General features: G+C 34.6%; 1 non-coding gene across 1 annotated transcript; it reads right to left on the bottom strand.

The window, feature by feature from the left end:
• Positions 1 to 5,212: 5,212 nt before the first annotated feature.
• Positions 5,213 to 5,284, bottom strand: TRNAD-GUC (transfer RNA aspartic acid (anticodon GUC)). The gene has a single exon. It is a non-coding gene; the product is annotated as a tRNA-Asp (tRNA).
• Between the last annotated feature and the right edge of the window lie 15,351 nt (positions 5,285 to 20,635).

Raw genomic sequence — 20,635 nt, 5'->3', positions numbered from 1 at the left:
TATGAAACTAATCTAATGTAATATTCAAATTACTTAATTAGATATTATATTACCTAAACATATTTAAATACGGCAATTTCGTCTGAATTTTTTAATTTCTCTCTATTTCGAGTTTTTGTAGTTCATAATAATTCTAAATTTTTAATAAATTTAACGAAAATGTTAGAATATATGCATGTTATTTGAGTTTTTAGTTTTTAATAGTTTAAACTTTACAACAAATTGAGTCGTAACTTAGGTAAAGTTTATAGAATTTTGATTTTTATTATTAAAAAAATTTAAGTATATAAATAATAACTATTATAAATATAATTATTCATGAATTTTTATTTTTTCTATTAATTTAAACTTAAAAAACAAGTAATTATATAATAATATAAATATGAAAAAATATTATATATCATATAATTCCGAGAGTACACGACATTTTATTCAATGTTTTGGTGAGGTTTTTTTAGTCTTCCACGGTCGTCTTATGTATACATCATGTATGTACTTTATATGTACCCTTAAATTTCTAGCGTTGCAATGTTAACCTTTTAGTTTACTCTATGCTACTGATGTTCCAATTCAATTGAGCAATGCACGTTCAGCCCATGTATAACAATTAAATCAAATTAAAATGTTGTACAAAATCTAGTATGTCAAATTGGATGAATAATTAATGATATAATAAGGTATGGTGTAGGGTGACAACAGGTAATATAAAATATGATTTAAGTTTTATCTTAATTCTATTTTTGTTATAAAAAAATTTAAAATTTTATTTTATTTTATCTATAAAATTAAATATTTTCAATTTGAATCTGCACTTTAAATTTTTTACCATCAATCTTATTAACGATAGATTAAATCGTCAATTAACTTCAATTTAAATTAAAATTGATTAGATATCTACGAATATAAATAATTTTATTAGTTGTAATATCCTATGCATTAATTTTGGCAAGATAAATTATTATTCACTTATGACCCAGTTTAATATATAAAAAATATTAGGACTATCAAAATTTATTATTTTTAGACATTATTTAATTATTAATTTAATTCTTTTAATTAATAATTTAATAATATACTTTTAAAAATATCTAATTAATAATTAAAAATAATAAATTTTGACGAGTCTCTAAACTTTCTCTTAATATATGATGTGATTTCATGAGTTGAGACAAATAACATCACTTTTTTAAAGATAGTCCAATATGATGCTCTTGCTATGATTCATAGGAAGACTTTGAATTTTGACGAATCCACCGGTTTTTTTTGTAAGTGTCCAATATATAATATAAAAAAAAGTAGAGGTAAATAACTCTTAACCAGCAAATTATAAATAATTATAATTAATATTTATTAATTTTATATTTTTAAAAAATAAAATTTAAATAATTATTAATTAATAATAATTTTAAAAATAAAAATTACTAATTAATGATAAATTAGTTGATAGTTGACTAATTAGATATTAATTACCTAGCGAAATTCATAATATAATGCACACTTTATCATACTGTAATAATCCCCCACTCCAACATGCATATAGATATGGATAGACATCTCAAAAATTCAAATTAAACAATATAGAATTTTGTATAACATCTCTAATAGTTAAACTTAAACACATAAATATCACTTTTATAATCATGATACTTTTTCTTAATTTAATTGCTTTAATTATTAAAATCTATTTACATTTTTCCCATTTAGTAATTAAATGTGTGTAATTTTTGTTCAAGTTATATTAAAATAAAAAGAATAGATCACAAAGTTGGAAATTAATCACCTTATATATATCTTCTCCTTTTTTAATAAGCAACCTAAGTAAATAATTACTTTCTAGCAAAGATGGTAAAAATTAGAAGCTAATTATATGAATCTTAAAGAGTGGCTTGAGTTTAGGAATATAAAATAAATTTGGGATATGAAGTTTTTGGTACCTTGTAATTACAATAATGGAATTAATCATTATGATATATTAAGTTGGGAGTTAATATTGCACTATTAATATTACAATCATAAGAAAAAAAATTATGAAAATTTTAAAAATGAAAGCATCTAAAATTCAATTAGACATTTAAAATATAAACTTAACAGAATCTTATTTGTGTGAATTTCAACTTTTGAGGAGTTTGGTAATAGACTAATTGGTGCTTTTGATTTGGTGTTTTGTTTGCTTTTTGTTTCTATTTTTACTATAAAAAAGTCGTTGAATAATGTCTTTTATCGGTGAATTTATCAATAAAATCCTTTAGAAATCTGTTTATCCGAATTTCGCGACGGAATAAATTCGACAGTATAAACCTCGTCGATAATTGTTTATTGGCAGATTTTTTTGTCCACTGCAAAAATAAATTTGAGTACCGTCATATTTATCGTCAGAAAGATAAAAATAATTCAACGATATAAACTTCGCCGGTAATGAGTTACTGTCGGATCTTTTTATCTGACGGTAATTATCATCGGATTCTGCGATGGATTACTTGTCCAAAAAACTATTTGGTTACTGGGGAATTTTTTCAACGATAATGTTGGCGCCACAATATCTTGTTTCCCTCACTATTACCGTCAGACTATGCCCTCGGTAAATTCGACGGTAATGTCAATTTTTTTAAAAAAAATATTGTGGCGCACTTTTTTATTTTTACTTTTAAATTTTATTTTTTATGTAAAATTATTTTTCATACCATTAGTGATCAAATTATAAATAATAGTAATCAATTATGTAACATTAAATATTAAATATTCAAAATAAATTAAAAGTCAAATAAATACAATGAAACAGTAAAACAAATTCCTAATCACTAAAGATCCTGGTAGTAGTCGTCGTCGTTCCTGTAGTCCTACTGAGGCGGCAGAGAAGGTGGTGATATCTGTGTCCCACCAGCAGCACTGTTGCCACCAGCAGAGTCGATGACAGCAGCGCGCATTTGAGTCTGGTACACCTCCATCTGTTGCTCCATCCGCTGAAACTACTCCAGCTACTCCCTCCACTCCAGCCTGAGGTCATCCATGGAGGTTACATGTGAGGATCTCCTGATACCTCTCCCAAGTCTCAGTTAGCTCTTGAGCCTATTCGTGAAGGTTCCGGTTGAGCTCTTGCACCTGCAGCCTTAAATGAATGCCTTTGTCGGGATCGACGGCTTGATTGGTGGCACAGACGGATGATGGCCTCAACGTGGAAGTGTGGAGGCTGCTGGCAAAGAATGACCCCAGCCCATGTACGCGATTCTTGTATGGCGCTGAGACGCTCTCCCGCGAAATCGTATCGGGATCAACAACTGAAGCAGCAACACCACTGGCGTCCTCCCGACTTTGTTGAGATTGCTGAGTTGCGGCCTCCAGTCTCTACGTGTAGGACTCATGTGTATTTAGGACGATACCTGTACAGTTAATTGAAATTTTTATATCACAAGATCAAATGTTTACTCACATAATGATCTGCAGACCGTTGATCAGCAAATCTCTCTTTGTTCTCCTTCAAAGTATGGGTGTACTTGAAGGTTTTCGCCAATGTTGCATCGTGATTCAACGATTTCGACTACACATGTTGCATTAAAACAAGTTGTTAGGATGTCTACTAATGATATGTCAAAGAATATAACTAAGTTAATAACAAAATTAGAGAAGCTATATACCAGTCTGGCGTTAGTCTTCATGAAGGTTGCTGAGCTGCTAGTATACTTGGACAACTTGACCGATGTCATGTTAGCTCTGCAACCGCCTACCCATACGATGGTCATATATCTTCCTGATGAGGGCATCATGCTCTTTGTACCCATATAAAGTTCAGCTGCACAAAGACACTTTAAAATTAGTTAATCAAAATATATTGTATTAAACAAAATAGAAGATATAAAATTGCTAAGACGGTTTGACTATATTAAGTTCTTGCTGCCCACTTCTAAAACCATCGCTTTCTTGTCTCAGAGAGGATCTTCTTGTAGCTCGGCTATGGATGGTCGTACATCAACTTGATGACGTTAGTCATCTTCTGAGTACATGCGTTGTTTTTTGGCGCAAACCTATCAACAATTCACAAACATACTAATATGGTAATGTAAATTTAAACTTTAGAAGCAAATAACCAAAATATATAGAGATTTTTTTAGAAATTTTGACATTGTTTCATCTATAACTGGAATGCGACACAAACTCTATCCATCAACAATTAACTTGAACAACACCAATTGTCAACAATCAATGAACAACAATCAATAATCAAGAAGCAACATTCATAAATTCACTAAATCCACTAAACTAGAATCAATAATTAGGATATCTCAAACACTTTCAGAAATTCAAACCTACAACCCTAAATCCACTAAAACTAGAATCAATCATCAAGAATCACTAATCAAGATATATCAAATACTTTTAGCAGTTCAAAAATACAACCCTAAATCCACTAAAACTAGAATCAACAATCAAGAATCACTAATCACGAGTTATCAAACACTTTCAACATGTAAAAGACTTAAAGTAGTACTTACGCGATTCTACCATCAGGCTAAATCGTCATCCGTATGATGGGAGGTAGCAAACGGGCATCAACTAGCTGGCTTCCATGAAAGGATTCCAGTGACACGGGGTCTATCACTGGAGGCGTCGTCACCGTAGATGCAGGGACGTAGTTAGAATTTAGGACCATGATGAATGGCTGGTCCAATGCACCCAAAACCTGTTCACCAGGGTAGTTGGAGTTGTGGGAGATGATCCAAAATTCCCAGTAGTACCAGCAAGAACCCTCCCTCTACCATTAGGGCTAGCAATATATACCCTGCCAGCGGGTACCCAACCCAGACCAATCCGTTCGGGTAGGGTTGTTGATGCGTGAGCATCTTTCCTATCTTTTCCTAGTGAATTTGCATTTGAATTGCTAAGTTTAATCAAGATTTAATATATTTTAGCCACTATGAATGCCACTTTGAGTCGTGTACAATTCTATTTATTTCAGATAACACTTTGGACGAAGTTGACAGAGTTTTCGAGAAGACCGAAGCTACAGGAGAATAAGGACTTGAAGCCAAACTTGGACTCTCCAAGTTTGGCACCAGGAAGCACTACAATTCCCATTGCCTTCTGCCTCACACCAAGGGAGCCAAGTTTGGCATCCCCCTGGTGACGAATGGATTTTTGACGGTTTAGAATTTCACTAATGAAATCTCGTTGTAAAGTATAGTTTCTAAACCAAGCAATAATCCATTCGTCAAAATGGCGCCGTTGCTGGGGATCGAACCCGGGTCACCCGCGTGACAGGCGGGAATACTCACCACTATACTACAACGACGCCATTTTGACGGTTTAGAATTTCACAAATAAAATCTCGTCGAAGTATAGTCTCTAAACCAACAATAATCCTCTCATACAAAAATTTGTTTGTCACAAGTACAAACCCCTAAAATCTATAAACCGAAGTATTTAAACCTCGGGTCGTTCTCCCTAGGATTTACAATAAAGTGTCTTGTTATTGGTTGTGAGTTATTTTGGGGTTTTTGAGATTATAGACAAGAATTATAAATGGCAAGGGAAATAACCTAACAACTAATAAAGCTCTTGGCAAGATATGAGAACTAGAAGTCCTATCCTAGTTATCCTCCTCAATTGTGATAACAAATTATCCATTACTCCCACTTAGTTAACCTCTAACCATGGAGGGAAGTCAAGTGGATGAATCAATTTGATTCCTCAAGTCCTAATCAACTCCCAAAGGAAAGACTAGCTTTAGAGGTATTCAAATCAATTAGCAACTTCTAATTATCAATCAACAAAAGGATTAGATAACTCAAGAGTCACTAATTACTCAACCAAAGCCAAGAGGAACAAAAGCTACACTAAAATCCTACCAAGCATTTCATCAAACACTTGGAAGGCACAAAAGAAAAGCAAAGCAAATTGACAACAAGAAGAGAATCTAACAACAATTATTGAAAGAAATTAACAACAACAATCAAAAGAAACACAATTATTATGAATTACCTTGAATTGCATTATTGAAAGAAAACAAAGGAACAACAATATATCCAAAACAAAATGAAGAATTACAATTATCAAAGCACATAACTAGAAAGAGAGAGATGAGAAGATTGAGAATTGATAAAAGAAAATTGAATCAAAGCATGAATTAAACCTAGATCTAAGAAGAGAGATTAACCTAAGCCTAATCCTAATTCTAGAGAGAAGTGAGAGCTTCTCTCTCTAGAAACTACTTCTAAAACTAACTATCTATCTAATGATCTCCTAATTAGTCTATGGGTGTGAATGTGTGTCAATCCCCTTCAATCCTTGGCTCTTATATGCATTTTGGCGCCAAAGTTGGTTGCTGAAACCTTCCAAAATCGCTAGGCACGTGTTACATTAATGAAGTCATGTGCCACCATCGGTGCGTGAGCGCACGGTACGCGTGCGCGTCCCTGGCTAGTTCTGCGATGTGCGCGCGAGCGCCTTGTGCGCGTACGCGTGCTGGGCCGAGATCAACTCTTTGGCTTTTTGTGCTTATCTCCACTTGCATGCTTCCTTCCTTGCTTCCTTTGATCCATGCCTAGCCTATTTCAATCCTGGAATTACTAGCAAACACATCAAGGCATCTTATGGAATCAAGAGGAACTAGAATTCATTAAAATAAGGCTTAAAAAGCATGTTTTTACACTTAAGCACAAATATGGGAGAGATAACAAAACCATGCTAATTCATAGGCTAAATGTGACAAAAGGTTATCAAAACACTCTAAACTTAATACAAAACAAACCGTCAAATTGGGGTTTGTCACCTGGCAGAGAGCATGAGACGTGTGATCCCTTATGGTGGTGTCAAACTTGGAAAAGCTGGAGTTTGGTGCCACCCTCTTCCCAGTCTCCTCCTTATATGTTGTTTCCAGTACCAAACTTGGAATTTTCCAAGTTTAGCTTCAACCTTCCAGAAGCAAACTCCAAGCTGTGCATAGCATCCGGCGCCAAACTTGGAACCAAGTTTGGCACTACCTAGTCTGCAGCATACATATCCAGGGTGGTTAAAAATTCTTCTAAGTGTCCGGGTTCCTGTTCTAAATATTCTGCATGATCAAAACACACGTAAAACAAAGGAAAAACAGTTGAAACTCAAATAAAATCAAATAAATAATAAAATCAATGCAACAGAAATTAAACTAAGGATACGAAATTATCGGGTTGCCTCCCGACAAGCGCTTCTTTAACGTCACTAGCTTGACGGTTTGTTCTGCTAGTTTAGTAGATGAGCAGACCTTTGGCGATCAATCTCGTCTCCAAGATAGTGCTTCAACCTCTAGCCATTAACTGTGAATTTCCTGTCAGAATTCTCTTCCTAAATCTCTACATGACCATACGATGAAGCTCTGGTTACTACAAACGGTCCTGACCACCGGGATTTCAGCTTCTCGAGAAAGAGTTTAAGCCTTAAATTGAATAGAAGCGCTTTCTGACCTGGCTCAAAGACTCTGATGGCAATCTTCTTGTTATGCCATATCTTAGTTCTCTCCTTATAGAGCTTTGCAGTCTCGTAGGCTGAATATCTGAATTCATCAAGCTCATTCAACTGAAGCATTCTCTTAATTCCTATAGCCTGAGCATCAAAGTTCAGAATCTTGATTGCCTAGTAAGCTTTATGCTCCAGCTCCACTAGCAAGTGACAGGCTTTACCATAGATCAACTGATAAGGGGACATGCCAATAGGAGTCTCGTATGCTGTCCGGTAAGCCCACAGAGCATCATCAAGCTTCCTAGACCAGTCCTTCCTTGAGACACTAATGGACTTCTCTAGAATCCTCTTGAGTTCCCTATTAGAAACCTCAAGATGTCCACTTGTCTGAGGGTGATAGGGGTTGCCACATTATGACGGACTCCATACCTCTGTAGGGGTGAGTCCAGCTGTCTGTTACAGAAGTGACTTCCACTATCACTAATAAGTGTCCTTGGGACACCAAACCGACTAAAAATATATCTCTAAAGAAAGCTCATCACCACTTTGGCATCATTGGTGGGTAGAGCCACAGCTTCTACCCACTTGGACACATAATCAACTACCACTAAGATATAGTTGTTGGAATATGAGGGTGAAAAAGGTCCCATGAAGTCAATACCCCACACAGCAAACAATTCAATCTCAAGAATCCCCTGTTGTGGCATCTCATGGTTGGTAGGGAGATTCTTAGCTCTTTCACATCTGCAACAGTTCTTCACAAATGCTCTTGAGTCTCGGAAGAGAGTCGGCCAGTAAAAATCGCTCTGAAAGATATTAGTAGTTGTCCTTTCACCACCAAAGTGGCCTCCATAATTAGAGCCATGACAGTGCCAAAAAATCTGCTGTGTTTTCTCATCTGGGACACATCTCTAGATTATACCATCTGAGCATCTCTTAAAAAGGTAAGGCTCCTCCCAAAAGTAGTATTTTGCATCAGTCAGTAGCTTCTTCACTTGTTGTTTGCTGTACTCCTTTGGAATGAAATTCATGGCCTTGTAGTTTGCAATGTCTGCGAACCATGGAGCCTGCTGAATGAGAAATAATTGCTCATCCAGAAATGTCTCAGCCACAGCTCTGGGTGGTTGTACTCCTGCTTCAGGTTGAATTCTGGAAAGGTGGTTAGCCACTTGATTTTTCTGAACCTTTCCTGTCTTTGATCTCAATATCAAAATCCTGAAGGAGTAGCACCCATCTGATTAATCTTGGTTTAGAATCCTGTTGGGTTAGAAGGTACTTCAAAGCAGCATGATCTGTATAAACAATAACCTTAGAACCAATTAAATAGGACCTAAACTTATCAATAGCATACACAATAATTCTTTCTCTGTAGTTGTGTAATTCTTTTGAGCATCATTTAACACACGGCTAGCATAGTAAATGACATGTATAAGCTTGCTGTGCCTCTGTCCTAAAACAGCTCCTATAGCAAAATCACTAGCATCACACATTAATTCAAATGACAAATCCCAATCAGGGGGAGCTATGATGGGAGCAGAGGTAAGGTTTGCTTTGAGAGTTTCAAAAGCATGCAGGCATTCTGTATCAAACACAAAAGGAACATCAGCAACCAAGAGATTGCTCAATGGTTTAGCAAATTTAGAAAAATCATTTATAAATCTTCTGTAAAATCCTGCATGACCCAAGAAACTTCTGATTGCCTTAACTTTAGTTGGTGGTGGTAATTTTTCAATTACCTCCACCTTGGCTTTATCAACCTCAATCCCTTTGCTTGAAATCCGGTGTCCAAGAACAATACCTTCTGTAACCATAAAATGACATTTTTCCCAATTTAAAACAAGGTTTGATTCTTGACACCGTTTCAAGACCAGAGATAAATGCTTAAGGTAGGATTCAAAAGAATTACCAAAAATAGAAAAATCATCCATAAATACCTCAATGAAATTTTCAAACATGTCAGAAAAAATTGAAAGCATACACCTCTGAAAAGTTGCTGGAGCATTACAAAGTCCAAATGGCATTCTCCTGTAAGCAAATACTCCAAAAGGACATGTGAATGCTATTTTCTCTTGATCTTGAGGACCCACTGCAATTTGGTTATATCCAGAATATCCATCTAGAAAACAATAAAAAGCATGATCAGCTAACCTCTCAAGCATCTGATCAATGAAAAGTAGGGGGAAGTGATCCTTCCTTGTAGCAGTGTTAAGCCTCCTGTAGGATATGCACATTCTCCATCCTATGATGGTTCTTGTAGGAATTAGCTCATTCTTTTCATTCTGGATCATTGTCATCCCTTATTTCTTGGGAATTACCTGCACAGGACTCACCCAAGGGATATCAGAAATAAGGTATATAATGCTGGCTTCCCATAGTTTCATTACCTCTTTTTGGACCACCTCTTTCATAGTTGGATTAAGTCTCCTCTGTGGTTGTACAACTGGTTTAGCATCATCTTCAAGAAGGATCTTGTGCATATACTTGGTTGGACTAATCCCCTTTAAATCACCAATGGTCCACCCAAGAGCTATTTTATGGCTCCTGAGCACTATAATAAGCGCCTCTTCCTCTACAGGCTTCAAGGAAGAGCTGATAATCACTGGATATGAATCATTTTCACCCAAGATCACATATTTCAGAAAAGGAAGCAAAGGTTTTAGCTCAAGCTTGGGAACATCTTTCTCCCTCTCAGGCGTGTGTACCAGGTCCTTCTGGGGTGGTGAATTATCAATCTCAAGTAATTCATATTCAGAAAGGGGATCCAGGATATCATCAAGTACCGCAGCTTCTAGTATCTCTTGATCAATTAGTTCAACAATAACAACTCTCATACACCCTTCAGAATCATTAGGGTGTTTGAGGGCTTCAAATACATTAAGGACCACCTGTTCTTTATTGACCCTCAGGATTAATTCACCCTTTTGTACATCAATCAAAGCTCTACCTATAGCTAAAAAGGATCTACCAAGAATAATAGAAGACTTTGCATCCTCTTTCATATCCAATATAACAAAATCAGTAGGAAAAATAAATGACCCTATTTTCACATGTAAATCCTCAACAACACCCACAGAAAATTTAATAGAAAGATCAGCAAGTTGAAGAGAAATATGAGTGGGTTTTACCTCCTCAATTTGGAGCTTTTTGATCACTGAAAGTTGCATGAGATTAATGCTAGCTTCATGATCACATAAAGCTCTCTGAATAGTGACATCACCAATGGTGCAAGGAATTACAAAGCTCCCTGGATCCTGCATCTTTTCAGGAAGGTTGTGTTGAATAATAGCACTGCATTCCTTAGTTAACACCACTATTTCTTGTTCCTTTCAATTCCTCTTGTTAGTCAACAATTCTTTCATGAATTTAGCATAGAGAGGCATTTGCTCGAGAGCCTCTGCAAAAGAAATGTTGATTTGCAGCTTCTTGAAGACTTCTAAAAATCTAGAAAATTGCTTGTCCTTGGAAGCCTTCTGAAGCCTTTGAGGGTATGACATTTTAGGCTTGTACTCAGGAGCCTTTGGCAATGTAGGATGAGTGTCCAGGGAGTCTAGGAATAGGTTATCTGCACGCTTTGGAGGGGCATGCTCCACCTCTTCTGTCTTCTCCTCTGGAGCTTCTTTTTCAACTAGCTCTTCATTGACCTTAGTCTCAGAACCAGCTACTTTACCACTTCTCAACTGAATTGCCTTGCAGTCTTCTCTTGGATTTACCATTGTATCGCCAGGAAATGTACTTGGAGGCCTCTCAGGTATTTGCTTGCTCAACTGGCCGACTTACATCTCCAAGTTTTTTTTATGAAAGCTCTAGTTTTCTGCATAAAACTATTTAGTAGTGTTTCTAAATTAGTGTTCTGCTGGGGCTAAGAATTTTCCTACTGACGTGGTTGTTGTTGATGAGACTGAAATTGGCAATTATTATGATTATTCTGTTGGAAACCGCCCTGAGAATTGTTGTGAAAATTCTATGATCTCTGAGGTTGCTCTCTCTACCCAAAATTTGGGTGATTTCTCTACCCCTGATTATAGGTCTTAGAGTATGGATCATTATTGGGGTTTCTAGGAGTACTCCCGATGTAATTGACCTGTTCAGAAGAAGATTGAGTATAATCATAGTTCTCACTTTGCATAGAGTTACCTGTCATATCATAAGGGGCCTCTTGAGGTACATTCTGAGTGTTGACAGCTGAAACTTGCATCCCACTAAATTGTTGAGTAATTAGATTCATCTGCTGAGATAGAATTTTGTTCTGAGCAAGAAGGGCATCAAAAGATTCTACTTCCAACACGCCTTTCTTCTTAGGGATCTCAGAGTTCACAAGATTCTTGTTAGATGAGCATAAATATTGGTTACTAGCAACCAACTCAATAAGCTCAGTAGTCTCCTCCGGCATGTTCTTTATGTGCAATGAACTACCTACAGAATTATCTAATCACATATTGGACATTTCACACAAGCCCTCATAAAAGATATCTAGCTGAGTCCATTTAGAAAACATGTCCGGAGGGCATTGCCTGGTCAGCAGCTTGTATCTCTCCTAAGCTTCATAGAGGGTCTCACCATCCTTCTGCGTGAAGGTCTGCACTTCCACCCTAAGCTTAGTCAGCTTTTTTGGTGGAAGAAATTTATTCAGAAATCCAGTGACAACCTTATCCCAAGTATCCAGACTCTTCTTGGGTTGAGAATCTAACCACAGCTTTGCTCTATCCCTGAAAGCAAATGGGAATCGCATGAGCTTGTAAACCTCAGGATTCACTTCATTGGTCTTCACAGTATCACAAATCTGTAGAAAATTAAAAATAAACTGATTTGGATCTTCTTGAAGGAGTCCATAATACTGACAGTTTTGTTGAACAAGAGTAACCAACTGTGGCTTCAGTTCAAAATTGTTTGTAGCTATAGGAGGCACCACAATACTCTTTCCATAAAGATCTGCATTGGAAGCAGTGTATGAGCCAAGCAGTCTTCTAGGTTGCTCATTCTCATTCAGATTTGCCATATTGGTATTCACAGCATGATTCTGATCCATGGTGGACTCTGTAGCTTCCTTTTCAAAATTCTCACTCAGATTTCCACTAGCCTTGTAGAGCCTAGCTTGTTGCAAGCGCCGCCTGAAAGTTCTTTCAGGTTCAGAATCAAAATAAAAAAGGGGCTCCTTGTTTCTGTTCCTGCTCATAAACAGACAAAAACAAGAAAAATAGGATTCTCGATGTCAGAATGTAGAGAATTCCCAGTGAGGTAACCTGTATAAAGAAATAAAATAAGACAACTAAATAAATTAAACAAGAAAATTCGAAAATTATAACATAAATTAGAACAAAAAATTTCAAAATTCTTAAGAGGAATAAATAGGAAAAATTAAAACAAAAATAATTAGGGGACACCAAACTTAATTTCAGAAATTACGAAAAATACTAGTACTTAATTCTTGAAAAATACTAAGTAAAATTAAACAAAATTACAACTAAAATACCTAATCTAAGCAATCAAACAACTAATAGTTGTCAATCACAGTCAATCCCCGACAACGGCGCCAAAAACTTGGTGCGGAATTTATAACCCACAAACTAACCAGTAAGTGCACCGGGTCGTACCAAGTAGTACCTCAAGTGAATGAAGGTCGATCCCATGAGGATTAATGGATTAAGCAACAATGGTTAAGTGATTTACTTAGTCAGACCAACAAAAAATGATGTTTTGAGAGTTCAATTGCATTAAACAGTAATTGAGAGAATCAGAAGCAAACAGTAAACAAGTTGTGAATAATATATGGAGAAATAGTTAAGGCTTCAGAGATATCTATCTTCTGGATTGACTTTTCTTACTAACTATTTTAATCATGCAAGATTCAATTCATGGCAAACTATATGTGACTAAACCCTAATTCCTTAGACCTTTTTAGTCTCCTCTAACCTTCATCAACCGCCAATTCTTTGGTCACTTAATTCCAATTAGAGGGTGAAGTTCAATTCTAGTTTATATGCCACAGAGACCTTAATTACCCAAATATAAGAGGATTATATGTCATGTATCCCGTTAAGTCCAGATAATTAGAAGTTTAGGAGAAATTGTTTTCAAGTTGTTGTTCAAGTAAAGCGCTTTTCCAAGTTATACAAGAACTCAATTAGAACCAAGGTCATACTTCCGTTCCACCCAAATTCATAAGATAAAGAACGAAAATAATTCTTGAATTATAAATCAGTGCATGAATTAAAATAGAAAAGTATTATTATCAATCCATACAATAGATATAGCTCCTAACCTTAACAGTGGAGATTTAATTGCTCATGGTTCAGAGAGAAAATTAGGATTCTGTAAAACTGTAAATTGCGGAATGAGGTAAGAGAAGAGAAGAGCCCGAAGGGCTTATTCTTTTCCCTTTTATATCTAATCCTAATTAATGTAAATTATATTTTCTGAAACTAAATAATATCTTTCCTATTTTAAAATAAAATAAAACTTAATCAAGTTTAATGTAACTCTGCGTGCAGCCTTGTCTTGGATGAATGGGGACCACTATTGTTGTTATGTGTGGTGCCAAACTTGAGTAACCTCAAGTTTGACTTGAAACAAACCAAAAGCTTCCCTTTGAAGGTCTTTGCTGGCGCCAAACTTAAGCGTCTTCAAGTTTGGCGTGAGGTGGTCAGTATGCACTCCTTGGCATTCCTTGAGTTGGTGCCAAACTTGAGATTTCTCAAGTTTGGCATCAAGTTGCCTGCATGCACTCCTTGGAGACTCATTGCCAGCGCCAAACTTAAGTAAACTCAAGTTTGGCTTCAAGTCGTACGTGTGCTTCCTTTTGAGAGTAATGAGTGTGGCGCCAAACTTGGAGAATTTGGCGCTGGTGAGGCAGAAGGCAATGGGAATTGTAGTGCTTCTTGGCGCCAAACTTGGAGAGTCCAAGTTTGGCTTCAAGTCCTTATTCTACTGTAGCTTCATTTTTTCTCAAAAACTCTGTCAACTTCGTCCAAAGTGCTACCTGAAATAAATAGAATTGCACATGACTCAAAGTAGCATTCATAGTGGCTAAAATATATTAAATCTTGATTAAACTTAGCAATTCAAGTGTAAATTTACTAGGAAAAGATAGGAAAGATGCTCACACATCAATTGTCTACCTTACCCGCTGCGGGTAGGTTAGGTAGGGTACGAATTTGCCTGCGGGTAGGGTAGGGTACGTGTTTAAGGTATACCCTACCCTACCCTACCCGCACCCCTAATATATATATATATATATATATATATATATATATATATATATATATATATATATATATATATATATATATATATAAGTTTGTATGTAGTGAAGAAAAATTTGAAATAACCACTAAGCTAGTTAATGATCATATTATTTGGAATTTTATGTTGGATTTCTTTAAGATTTTATTATTTTTAATTTTAATTTGAACTTAGTTTTTTATTTTCTATTTTATTAATATGTATAAAATTTAGAATGGTTGAATTTTATATTTGCTTGAAAATTTTTTATTTTTCTGTGGGTAGAGTCTGGTAAGGTAGAGTTTAGAACTTTAGGGTGCGGATACGGCTAGGGTTGAGAGATTCTGAACCCGCGGGTAAGGTAGGGTAGAGTTTTAAGAAAGTTTTCAACCCGCAGGTAAGATTAGGGTAGAGTCCAAACCCTACCCTACCCTACCTATTGCCATTCCTATCTACCACGACCACGACCACTAGGCTGATCCACAACACCTCTACTAGTCGTCATGTCTGCGAAGAGCATACCGATTAAAAATGTGCTAAACATATTCATTAATAATTCAAAATTCTTAATGAAAATAAACTACATTAAAGTTATTTAAAGAAATACATTATCCTAAGCTTTAATTTAAATAAACTTTCATTGCAATTGCTTTAAAATTTAATTTTGTACAAATTTTCAAAGTTCTGCTCCTGTCCTAGCCATTTCTGAAAAACAGCAGGCAGTAAGGTTTTTACAAAAATTAAGAAAAATTCAATTGTAACTCATTGCTCCTAAATTTTGGTGGGGATATATTAGACACCTCCAAGTTTGATTTAAAATAAGTTTCAAACTCATATCACATAATATGAGAAAGTTATATAACTTTAAATTCTATTTTGTTTTAATTTTTTTAATCATTATTAAGACAACATACAAGGGTTCAAATCCTAATCCACCCACCAAGAGGCTTCAAGCATTGTTACTAATATAATCAAATACACACATTTACTAAACTTTCAAAACATTCTAAATTTGTAAAACTAACAAATCCTAAATCATATAATTTATTTTAATTTTTTCATTGTCAAGCTAATTTTTATAACTTCTCTAATTGATTCTAAATTATCATCTAATTGAAGGAGCAAAAAACTTTAAAAGGAAATTAAAGCACCAAAATAAATTTTCAATTAAAAGATTAAGAACAAATTAACAATACTGGAAAAATATATATAATGGAAACTTCAATAAAAAACTTGAATAATAAACACAAATCAACGATAATCAACACAAATCAACAATAATCAATACAAATCCTACTTTATAATAACTAATAACAAGTAAGAATAGCAGGAACTTCTGACCTCACGCTAGCGCCGAGAAGAAGAAGAGCAGAAGCGGCGACAGAAGCGTTTGCAGCAGCAGCGACAGAGGTGTTTCCAGCAGCAACGGCATCAGAATGGTAAGATGGTGCCGTCAGAGGGGGCTGCTGGAGGGGAGGATGTTGATGGAGAGGAGATATAAGAGAGAGAGAGAGAGAGAGAGAGAGAGAGAGAGAGAGAGAGAGAGAGAGAGAGAGAGAGAGAGAGAGAGGCGAGTGGTTAGAGACGGAGAGAGGAAGGCGAGAGGTTAGAGAGAGAGGGAGGGAGAGCGAAATTCGAAATGAAGGAAAGAGGGTCCGCGGTTTGAATTTAAGGCACAATTAGTCAATTACTGTCGGATTTCCGGTGCGGGTGCCTAAATGCAACGTTTCACTAAAAGCGTCTACTGCTAGATTTTTTTACAGTAAATCTGATGCTAAAGTTCGTGCCTATTTTTCTCGTTTTTTCTCCCATTATTAGGGGCAAATTTATCGTCGGAAATAGAAATTTGCCAGTAATTATTTGACATGACGAACCCCACACAAAACTGTCAATAAATTTGCCAATAAAGCCAACGCTAAATTTGATAGTAAATTCGATGGTACTTAGTATTTTTCTAGTAGTGGTCCGTCGCTAATTACCGATAAATTTAGCGGCGAATATAAACTTTTAATTGGTAAAATTCTGGAGCTTGTTATTGTCGAATTTATTATTAATAATTAAATTGATAGTTACTGGCAAATTTAATCGACAGTAAATCCGACGGTAAACTTAAAAATTAATTTTTAAAAATTTTGTTTCAAAATTCAAAATATAATTTTAAATATTTAAATTTAATAAATTTTAAACTAACAAAATTAAAATTTTTATAATTTCTTATAATAATTTCTAGTTAAAAATTCACAAATAAGTTCAAATATCAAAATACAAGTAAAAAAATAATAGAAATCTCATTTGAACATGAACAAATAAGAACAGATTTTTTGGCATTTCATCTTCAGTCTCAAACTCCTCCACTAAGGATACCGCTCCCTTGTAATCATTATTTTTCAAAAGATCCTTTATTTGTTCTTCATAATGTAATTTTTGATAGTATACTACCTAGTAATATAGTTAAAGAAATAGATTAAAAAAATTATTAATGAGCTATGACAATGAGAATGTGCATAGATAACTGTTAAACGAAAGATGTTATTTGAATTTTGAAAATAAATTTAAATTAAAATTATAGACATAGATCAAGATAATAAATTAAGATTAAAATAAGTAAAATAAACCATAAAAAACATAGTTAGTTCAGTAATAAAACTCAATAAAAATTTAAATCACAATGTAAAGGCAAAAAAAAACGAGCACAATGAAAAATTCAAATCCCACAACAATAAAAAGCACAATGTAAACGCAAAAAAAGCAAGCCACACAGCAAGTGTGAGGAAAAAACTAATGCATAATAGGTACATAGAATACCCAACATGCTAATTTTAAATCGAAGTATAAAATATACATCTATCAATAAGTTTAAAAAAAAAAGCTTCCCTTAAAAAGCTCCCACAAATAGATGACTTTTACTCTACATACTTGTTACTATTAATACTGATTTCACATTATGTCTAACCTTAGTAGTATATAATTTTATTTCAATATATTAACTGTTCATTTAATTGCCATGTATATAGAGAAGCTTCTATATAAGACTATTCTACAAATAAAATATTTAATAATAAAGTCAACATAAGTGTTTATGAATTGACTAACAAAATGATTGGTTAGCCACTGTAACAGGGTATATCAGCATGTTAAAAGGTTAAAACACAAACCTAAAATTTGCTTACTAGGTTGATCTCTTGATGAGTTAGAATCAGATACATTTGATAATCTTAGTTCTTTTTTGACAATGTTATTATGCAGAAAAAATAAAATAAACAAAGAACAGATTAGTACAGAATTTTTAGCTGCTATCTAAACTATGAATGAAACAACAACATCAAGAAACAAGGGAATAAACATTTTAATTTTATCAATTAAGCAAATATCAATCTTAACTTTACCTATTTAATACTAATTGATGAGTTTGTTGAGGACAATCAATCAAGAATTTTCTTGATAATAGTATCAAAAATTCTAGAAGAGCCTTTCGGTGTCAATAAATCAATGCAGTCAAGAACTACTGACTCTGATAACTACAATAAACATCAATATTTAATCATCAATCCACAAATACAGAGTCATAATGCAATCTAAAAAACCAAGAAAATAATTAACCTGATAAAAAGAGGACAAAAAAGTGTAGGGTTACGGTTTAGCAAATACCAATAATGTCAAAAAAGAAGGAAGCTAAGAAGACATACCTGAACGAAGGAAGAAGGATAGCATTACAGCTGATAGAGGCAAGCGGCAAATAACAGAGACAACAACTCGCAAAAAAGAAACAAGCTCCTTCATGGTAGAAACAACTTCCAAGTGGATGCTCCTCAACGACAACGGATGGAGTCGTGGAAAGCAGTCAACGACGGCGAAATGGCACAATGGCACCGAATGATGGCGATGGGGCTGACGGCGACAGAAAAATAGAAAGGAGGAGAGAAGTGAGGTTAATGATGTTGCAGTAATGGAAGGGAAGGGTTCGCAAATTTAAATTTATGATCAATTTTATTAGTGGATTTACCGTAAAAAAATCTACCGATAACGCACAGTCTGTGACCAAAACTATGCGTTTCATTTAATTTCCTTACCGTTGGATTTTCTCCCTAAATCTAACAGTAATGATCGCGCCAATTTTTTTTCCTCCAATTATTATCGGCAAATTTATCGTTGAAAATCTGAATCCGCCTAGTAAACTTGCTGCTATCCTTTGAAACTAAATCTGGCGATAAATCCGATGGTATCCAACGTTTTTCTTATAATGTTTAGACATTTAGATTTTTTTTTTTTGGGTTAAGAAGTGTTGTTTTGATTTACTTTTTGTGTGTGTGGGGTTGTGAATTTGGCGTACCTCTTGTAAGATTTGGTGATGTTGTTTTTATTGGCTCAAAACTTATTTTGTTTTGTTGAGCTTTTGAACTTTACTCTTCATATATGTCAAATATCTTAACTAAAAAAAATAATCTTTAGTGAATTTCATGCTGAATTTATTTGACAGCCTACTTTAATTAAAATGGACTGAAATTAACTGCTATATATAATATATTGATTCCTTGAAATTACTCATATACGATAACTTTTAATAAGTAAACCCTTGCATACTTTATAAAACTCTTGATTCAATTTCGTTAGTCATTCATCAAGATTCAATTCATAATTACAGATGAATATAGAAGGGCTTCGTTTTTTTGAATCCCTATCGAAATTGACAGTAGCAGGACAAATTTGGATAACTATATTTATAGTTGGTTTCTAGATAATTCGTTAACATCCAATATCTAGTATCACATATACATGTATTTCTTCTATACCGTAAACCAATTGTTCGTGTATTCAATTGGATTCGAGAAGCATTCTTTGAAACCTTTCAAAAGACTTAAAAAAAAAAAGAAAGAGTTGCCCTTTAGCTATTATATTATAATTTTATTATAGACACCCCGGCTTGACTCCTCTTTCAAATCTTAGTCTTAGGTTTTTGCTAGCCCTTTTCTTCTTTTTGATTATATCCTCGTTTATATCCATATGGTATAATCAATCTAAAAAAATTCGTTCGACCGAAGAACTGAATCTTTGCAACGAAATATTGAAATTTGAGTGATCTAAATGGAATTTTTATTTATTGTTGAATTGAATATGAATGAAATACAAATACGTTCTAGTTTTATGTAATATCCATTTTAATCACATGTCGTAAACGGAAGTTGCCAGAGTACGCTTAACCTCTGGATTTGAAATCACTGCTTATATACCCGGTATTGGCCATAATTTACAAGAACATTCTGTAGTCTTAGTAAGAGGGGGAAGGGTTAAGGATTTACCCGGTGTGAGATATCACATTGTTCGAGGAACCCTAGATGCTGTCGGAGTAAAGGATCGTCAACAAGGTCGTTCTAGTGCGTTGTAGATTCTTATCCAAGACTTGTATCATTTGATAATGCCATGTGAATCGCTAGAAACATGTGAAGTGTATGGCTAACCCAATAACGAAAGTTTCGTAAGGGAACTGGAGCAGGCTACCATGAGACAAAAGATCTTCTTTCTAAAGAGATTCGATTCGGAACTATGATATGTCCAAGGTCCAATATTGAAATAATTTCAGAGGTTTTCCTTGACTTTGTCCGTGTCAACAAAAAATTCGAAATGCCTCGACTTTTTTAGAATAGGTCCGAGTCAAATAGCAATGATTCGAAGCACTTTACACTATTTCGGAAATCCAAGGACTCAATCGTATGGATATGTAAAATACAGGATTTCCAATCCTAGCAAGAAAAGGGGGGAAACGGATACTCAATTTCAAAGTGAGTAAACAGAATTCCATACTCGATCTCATAGATACATATGGATACATATAGAATTCTGTGGAAAGCCGTATTTGATGAAAGTCGTATGTACGGCTTGGGGGGAGATCTTTCATATCTTTCGAGATCCACCCTACAATATGGGGCCAAAAAGCCAAAATAAATCATTTTAGCCCTTAGAAGTTATAAAAAAAAACAGATTATCCCTTTCA

This window comes from Arachis hypogaea, chromosome 2, assembly GCF_003086295.3.
Source record: "Arachis hypogaea cultivar Tifrunner chromosome 2, arahy.Tifrunner.gnm2.J5K5, whole genome shotgun sequence".
Classification (NCBI taxonomy): Eukaryota; Viridiplantae; Streptophyta; class Magnoliopsida; order Fabales; family Fabaceae; genus Arachis; species Arachis hypogaea.
This window is presented reverse-complemented; position numbering and strand designations above follow the sequence as displayed.